Source organism: Leptodactylus fuscus, chromosome 10, assembly GCF_031893055.1.
Source record: "Leptodactylus fuscus isolate aLepFus1 chromosome 10, aLepFus1.hap2, whole genome shotgun sequence".
Classification (NCBI taxonomy): domain Eukaryota; kingdom Metazoa; phylum Chordata; class Amphibia; order Anura; family Leptodactylidae; genus Leptodactylus; species Leptodactylus fuscus.
The window spans coordinates 8,583,218-8,592,007 of record NC_134274.1 but is presented as its reverse complement, the minus strand read 5'-3'; positions in this window follow the sequence as shown (position 1 = coordinate 8,592,007).

Below are 8,790 nucleotides of genomic sequence, written 5' to 3'. Positions count from 1 at the left end.
CCCACTTTATGTAATAACTACAATCCAAAGCTTATTTTTATACAAAAAAGGTCAAGTTTAATTAAGACGTGAATCCCGTGGCTGTCACTAAGGCCGGACCCTGGGGAGGATGATCTTTGTGGGATCATTTTGGTCCTTAAACCTAGCAACAGATACAACTCCAAAAATGACTAAGTTAAATCTACCCGGGTAAGTAAACTGGGATTTATGAGATGACTTTATTCTATGCTAAGACAATTACCATTAATCCGTAATGATATCATGAAGCCTATTACTGCACTAGACCACCAGGGATATTATCATGAACCCTATTACTGTCCTGGACCACCAGGTATGTCCTCATGAAGCCTATTACTGCTCTAGACTACCAGGTATAGCATCAAGAACCACCACCACTTCTTTAGACTACCAGGTATAGCATCAAGAACCCTGTTACTGCTCTAGACCACCAGGGATGTCATCATGAGGAATATTACTTCCCTGAATCACCTGGGATGTCATCATGAACCCTATTACTGCCCTGGACCACCAGGGATGGTATCAAGAGCCCTATTACTACTCTAGACCACCAGGGATGTTATCATGAACCCTGTTACTGCCCTGGACAACCAGGTATGTCATCATGAAGCTTATTACTGCCCTGGACCACCAGGGATGGTATCAAGAACCCTGTTACTGCTCTAGACCACCAGGGATGTCATCATGAACAATATTACTGCCCTGGACCACCAGGGATGGCATCAAGGACCCGATTACTGCCTAGGAACACCAGAGAAACTCTCATTAACCCCTTTACTGCAATAGCCCAGGGATCTCATCATATGTCTGTTTTCCGAGCTGCCAGGTATGTTCTCATTAACCCCTTCTGCACAGGATCCTTGTGGTATTTGTGTCCATCACAGTTTAAGTCTATAAGTAAACTAAATTTGTGCTTGGAGGCGGACCTACCCTTTAATAATGAATCTGGAGATGATGGCAATGAATTATAGATGGTGGTTTCCTCTTTTATTTCCTCACAGTGATTTGTCTCTCTGCTTTTTGGAAGACTGCGGTGTCTTTGTATAAATATCCTGCCTGTTGAATGGATTTGGCACAGTGATGCTTCGCCTGCAGTCATCTATCCCCTTTATTAGACAGATCTGGTACCAATGTTGATTCTGGCATCTTCAATTAATGTGAGATTAGGGTTTTTTTGGAAGTAGTATCCATTTTATTGAAATAACATCCTCCTCATCCTCCTGACATTGTCATTGGAGCGCTGGGCTTTGTGGCTTGTATGAGCAAAGCTGCAATACCCTGCATTGCCATTACTAAACAGAACAAAAGGGTGGCAGCACTGAGCTGAATACTGAGGCAGTTCTCACATTTAAGAACGCACTCACTTCCGCAAAGCAGGTCTACTTCACCACACTCATATCTGCACTCTCTCACAACCCCAAACAGCTATTCTCCACCTTCAACTCCCTCCTCCGTCCTCCTGCCCCCCTCCGACATCACTTATCTCAGCTGACGACTTTGCCTCCTACTTCAAAACTAAAATTGACACCATCAGAGACAGTCTCACCCTACTCCCGCGACAACCCCTCTACCCAACTACTTACTGTTCCTCATCCCTGACCTGTTTCTCCTCCATAACTGACGAAAAACTCTCCTCCCTAATCTCCAAATCCCACCTCACCTCCTGCGTGCTCGACCCGATCCAGTCACATCTCATCCCCAAGCTCGCTGAAGTCATTACTCCAGCCCTAACCCACCTCTTCAATCTATCCCTAACCAATGGATCCTTCCCCTCAGCCTTCAAACACGCCACTGTCACTCCTATACTTAAGAAACCGTCCCTTGACCCGTCGTCTCCAGCCAACTATCGTCCCATCTCACTGCTCCCGTACGCCTCAAAACTGCTTGAGCAGCATGTCCACTCCGAACTCTCCTCCTATCTCTCATCCAACCTGCTCTTTGACAGACTTCAGTCAGGCTTCAGACCCCGGCACTCCACTGAAACTGCCCTAACAAAAGTCACCAATGACCTGCTAACCGCCAAAGCCAAGCGCCATTACTCTGTCCTCCTCCTCCTCGACCTCTCCTCTGCCTTTGACACAGTTGACCACTCCCTCCTGCTAGAAATTCTCTCATCCCTTGGTATCTCAGACCCGGCCCATTCCTGGATCTCCTCATAACTCTCTGACCGCACATTCAGCGTCTCCCACTCGCACACCACCTCCTCACCTCGCCCTCTCTCTGTAGGTGTCCCCCAGGGCTCCGTCCTAGGACCCCTCCTGTTCTCCATCTACACCCTTGGCCTGGGCCAACTCATAGAATCTCATGGCTTTCAGTACCACTGCTATGCCGATGACACCCAAATCTACATCTCTGGACCAGACATGACCTCCCTGCTGGCCAGAGTTCCAGATTGCTTAGCGGCCGTAGCCTCCTTCCTCTCCTCCCGCTTTCTCAAACTCAACATGGAGAAAACGGAGTTCATCATTTTCACTCCACCCCGTATGGCCCCTCCACCTGACCCATCTATCAAAGTTAACGGAACCACAATTACCCCTGTCTCACAGGCCAGATGCCTTGGGGTAACCCTGGACTCTGACCTATCCTTCAAGTCACATATTCAAACCCTCAACACCTCTTGTCGCCTCCAGCTCAAGAACATCCACCGAATCTGCTCCTTCCTCACCCCAGAAACTACTAAGATGCTCGTCCAGGCCCTCATAATCTCCCGCTTAGATTACTGCAACACCCTTCTCCATAGACTCCCGGCAAACACCCTCGCCCCCTCCAGTCCACCCTAAACTGTGCTGCTCGCTTAATCCTCCTCACTCCCCGATCCTCATCGGCTGCTCCCCTCTGCCAGTCCCTCCACTGGCTACCCATAGCCCAGCGAATTGAGTTCAAGCTACTAACGTTAACATACAAAGCCATCCACACCCTGTCCCCTCCATATATCTCTGACCTCACCTGTCCCCTCCATATATCTCTGACCTCACCTGTCCCCTCCATATATCTCTGACCTCACCTGTCCCCTCCATATATCTCTGACCTCACCTGTCCCCTCCATATATCTCTGACCTCACCTGTCCCCTACATATATCTCTGACCTCATCCACAACCTGTCCCCTCCATATATCTCTGACCTCACCTGTCCCCTCCATATATCTCTGACCTAATCTCCCGCTACCTGCCCACACGTAACCTCAGATCCTCCAATGACCTCCTACTCCGCTCTGCTCTCATCCGCTCCTCACACAACCGTCTCCAAGATTTCTCCCGTGCATCCCCCATACTCTGGAACTCCTTACCAAGTCACATAAGACTGATCCCCACAATCACAGGCTTCAAGAAGGCCCTGAAGACTCCCCTATTCAGGAAGGCCTACACCCCCCAATAACACTATCACCGCACCGCCATCTGTACAGTCTCCCCCTCTCCTTCTGTCTCTACCACCTTCCCCCATAGATGGTAAGCCCTCACGGGCAGGGCCCTCTACCCCACTGTGCCAGTCGGTCATTGTTAGTATTATATCTACCTGTATATTCTGTGTACTGTATGTAACCCCCAAATGTAAAGCACCATGGAATTAATATAATAATGTACAGCACCATGGAACTAATATAATAATGTACTGCACCATGGAATTAATGGTGCTATATAAACAATAATAATACTGTGGCCCCTTTAAATAGATGATTGGTGCTGGTGCTAAGTCTTTAACCCCATCTGACCTGGTATTTATGGACTGTCCCAAGGCTGTGCCATTAATGTCTATGTTATCCAGTTGAGGTTCTGCAGGTGGACCTGTGACCCTGACCAGCAGGGCGACACCCACAGGGATGCTGACCAGCAGGGTGATCCCGACCAGTTGGGTGGCGGCCATTGTGATCCCGACCAGTAGGGTAGCACCCACTGTGATCTTGACCACTAGGGTGGCCCTCATAGTGATTCCAACCAGCAGGGTGATGCTCTAAGCAATCCTAACCAGCAGGGTGTCACTTGCAGCTTCCTTCATTGATTTTCACCCTGTGGTTTTGAACAATGCTCTTTCATGTTGTCAATTTTTTTTTTTTTTTTTTAAATATTCTATTTCCGTTGTTTCTTAGGTTAGACCTGTAGTCCGTCCTGCCCCAGCGGGAAGAAGAGTCATGTAATATAGATGCGGAGACCCACTGATCTGTCCTCTATAATTTAGCAGGGGGAATCAGTTTATTATTCATTATATTACGGCTTCTCTTGCTTTTCTGCAGCTTCGGTTATAAAATCCCAGGCTCTGCAAATAGTAAAGGAATTACGGGTATGACAAATTCAGCGACTCCTCACCATTTGCAAGATCTCTGCTTGCTGTGGACCAGTGGCCACTTCACCCACCTGGTTCTGCTTATTTCATGACTTGAGATAGTTTTCAGAACTCGATATGTTCTCATTGACTGAACAAACTTTCTAAATCTAGGACTCTATTGATTCCTCTAGCCTGGATATGAGATACTGCAGAAGATGGAGGTATACAGCGTCTCTACCTATAGATCCTGCACACTCGTAGGTTGGTGATATCCCAGCTGGTCCCATGACTATGGAGGCTTCATGGGGACATCTTTGTTCTTGTCAGTGCTTTGTTGAAGCATGTCTAGCTGTCAACCATCTCTCACCAAGAGATACACTACCCAAAAGTAGCCAGAGAGCCTTTTTATAGGGCCGTATGGAAAACACTTTACTGCCCTCTTGAGGCAAGACCCAGTATCTGCTTAGAGCGCACCTCTAATCCTTTACACATCTGCCTGAGGCAGAACTACAGGACGCGTTTTGCAACAATCCGACATTCCTATGTTCTGTATTTTTTTTGTCAATGAGTAGAAGTGTGTATCCGGATAGTCAGACATCTCCCTATGAAGCTAGCGGCCCTCGGCGCCCGGAGTTCAGCGTTGCAGGTTTTCCAGTATTAAGTAATGAGCTTCATTCAGAGAAACACAGGCAGAGCTGCTACTCCCATGCTTATTTTTAGCCTTTTCGGTTTCCATGGAAATTCAGCGCCCCCCCCCCCCCCCTTCTTCCCTGGACCTTTTCCTCCGATGAAAGCTGGGGGTTTATACAGTAATCCTGTCCTGAAATTGTCTTACGTATTTAAAGTGAACCAAGTGGGAGTTGTATATTATATCCATGGTCAGGGACTCTGTTCGGTGCAACCTATGCTTGGTACCAGGGATGTTTGATGGAACAGAGATGAGCATACATGTAGTGCGGCTGAGGATTGGGGTCATACTTAGCCCCCACCACTTCACATCTTGAAGACGGTGGAATCTACATGGTGTAAGGATTTGGTGCTATGGATTTCTTATGGAAGAAGTCACCAAGGAGGTCAGGAGGACACAACACGCTAAGAATAGCAAAAACGTTGTCAGGAGAAATTTATGTTCTTCTTATCTTTCTTTGGAGCTGAGATTGCCCAACTACCCTGTTGTACAACTTCAATACCATCTCCAATCCTTGTGTAAATCCTTCCATGTTCAAGGGTCGTGCTTTATTAAAGAAGGGTCCGGGCAGTGACCATCTGTCCACAAGGAGGACGCAGACGAGATGGTTCACTTTCAAAGGGTTTCCCTATCATTGGGGGCATAACTTTGGGCAATGCAGAAGTAGCAGTTGTTTGCACCAAGGCCCTAGAGCCAAAGAGGTCCTAAACCACACCCCAGATCTGTTAAAGGGGAAACCATTTGACCACCCACAAATATTGCAGAATCATGAGTGATCAAATAGTTTCCCCTTTAACAGAACAGTTGCAGATGCAGTGGGTAAAACAGAAACATGTTACATCACATGACTGTGGCGCAACGTGCCTTGTGGTTGCAGATCTCACAGAAGGCACAGAAGCTTAGCAGTTGCAGTTCACTCTAGGTGGCTTTTGTAGATGAACATTCTGGAAAATTAAGTCTAAAGAATACATGGCTATACTTCTCTCAGGACAGTGTTTACTTCACAGTGCCTCTGTGGTCACTGCAACTTTTGGCCCCATTCCGAAGAGCCCTTCTCAAATCGTCCCTGTAACTGTTCTGTAACAACCTGTCCTCGATGGCACATCTGTGGGTAGGGAGTCTCCCTCCTCTCTCACACATACTCTGCTTTAGTATAATGCAACAACTTGACAAACCTGATCTTCTCCATCTCATGACTTGTGTGCAGAGTCGTAAAGAGTTTGGCATGGCGTCCGGGCTAAGCTTTTGCAGCAGATCCTAGACCTCTTTAGTTACGCCCTTATTGGAAAGTATAATGACAAGTATGTGAGATGGTGTTTTGTATCCACACAAGGTCTCCATGTACATACCACATGTCTGAGATCAGTAGGGCACATGTCATGAGAATCTGTGAGTAGTCTTAGGCTTTGGGCCTAAGTCTAGAAGCAAGATCTTTAAAAGCATGTTCACATATTTTCTGTACGCTAGCTTGCTGTGGTTTTCCAAGAAATCCCAGCAGGTAAAGGCAATGTTATTACCGTACGCGCTCTCTTTCATAATCTCGGCTGAGGTGTTTTCTAGTCATTTTTTGCTTCTTAATATTACACTATTTTAACACTTGCTCAAAGTCGTCTTCTTGTCGGGATGAAGCCGGCAGCTGCGCCACCAGTCATCAAGTAGCATCAGACAGGCTTGGTGACAGATGGCGGTTATATTATACTGGGTTTGCGGCGGGCGATGGTGTGTGGAATTGGTGACAGATGGAAAGCAATCTTGTGTGGAATACATGACGGGATCGGGGGAGGGAAGGATTGGGGAGAAACGTGGAGTCTGTAGACAGGACATAACGTTGAGCGGTGTTTACCTTCTGGACCACTAGAAATAATACACGGCGCACTTGAAGTGAACAACCGGCGTATTATTAGCAGAAACAACGGAAGCAATGGCGCGAAGTGGCAGCGAAAAAAAATTCTATGATTTGTTAATAAGAATGAAGTGGGATGGTAGATGGAGCTATCCAAAAACACAAAGTCAAAAAGTTTCTTCTTCCTGGAGAAAGCAATTCATGAACAACAGTAATCTCCAATATACAATGATGCGCCTATCCCGACCTCAACCGAATGTGAGAAGTGAAGGCATCTTTGCGGCAGTCTTCCACTCCAAATTCCGGCCTTGTGTACCCTCAGAGCAGAGTTTTGGCTTTCCACCATGGTTTTGCTTCGCCATGGGTTCTTTGCCTGAGTCAGTCATGAAATCTTTGGGAAGATCGAGCAGGACACTTCTTTTTTCAGCGTCCCAAAAGCAATGGGATCAGATTTCAGCTGGATTTGGAGAGTAGATGGAATCTACATCTGTGACAATGGTCCAATATTTAATGAAAGCTACTGTGGATCTAGGATCAGGGGATATCTGGGGGGCAAGGCAAATTTGGTCCAACCATGCCCTCTGTCCACCAGCCATGACCCCTCTGAACAGGTCACATTGGTAGCACAACCCAAGGAACTCAAAGAAGAATCAATTTAGGGCTCCCAATCTCCAGGGACGAGGGAGACCAGACTGGGCTCTATATTGTCCTCTTATTTCTCTTCCATGTGTTCCCGTACCTCGGCACGGTCCTAATGCTACAGGTGCCTTCAGACCCAGTGCATCATCCCTTGAAGCTAAAGAGGATGGGAAACATGAGTAGGGTAGGTGAGTATATCTCCCAACTTTAAGAGGACAGGGAGAGGAACAAACCTTATGGCACCATAAGATGAAACTGATCGGTGGCGGTCCAACTGCTGGCACCAATCGCCAGAATGTAGGTCCTTTGTGCCTTGAAGGCAGGTCAATGCTCCATTAATTTCTATGGGACTGCTGGAAATAGCGCTGTACTTAAAGGGGTTGTGCAGGACTTCGAAAACATGGCTGCTTTCTTCTTCATGGGACTGAGCTGCAGTATGGCCATGGGACCTACAAACATGATATCACTTCCTGAGAAGACGAAACTAGCCATGTTTTCGAAGACCTGCACAACCCAGATGAATGGAGTTGCAGGGAAAATGTGCAGACACAGCTGATTTCATACAGATCGTGAGGGATCCCTCTTCTTGGAGTCTTAGTGATGGGGCCCCCCGATTTGACACTTCCACATGGATAGGATATAGTAATTGTAATTTCCAGAATATACTTCTACGGTGTGATGAATAAAAAGAAGCAAGAATAGCAGCGTTGAGTTTGTCACTTGACCCAGCTTAGTACTATATCATGTCTCTGATCACATCTCCATTTATAATGGCGGTCGTAACGCAATGCCTGACCCATCATACATTCTGCAAGATCCTTGCTGATTTATAACGGTGTCCATTGGGCTCCAACAAGATGATGCAAAGCTATGGTGTCTGTCAAATGTGACAGAAATGCAATGGAGGCTTGACACAGGACTGTAAGGAAGCTCGATAAGTTATCACGATGACAAACTTGACTCTGTTACGTCTGTATATAGTTTTATAGGTACAAGTGTCATAAAGGCGTACTGCGGTATACTGTTTGTATCGTCTTCATTTCCTATGATCTGGTTTGTACAGAAACATACGAGGGTGAAGACACAAACACTCTGCATTATTCATGGTAATTGCCGTAACCCTAGTGCCGACCTCCGACGCACCTTCCAGCTGCACTTCATGTAACCAGTAACTCCATTCTCCCAATGTGCCGCCCCCCCATACCCTGCACAAGAGGAACAATGGAGGGGATCAGCCAGGACGATTAAGCGTATTTGATCTCATAAATTATGTAATCCCGCATCAACCCACGGAAATCTCTTTAACAGATGGTAGTGATAGCCATTTATACTGCCATTCTA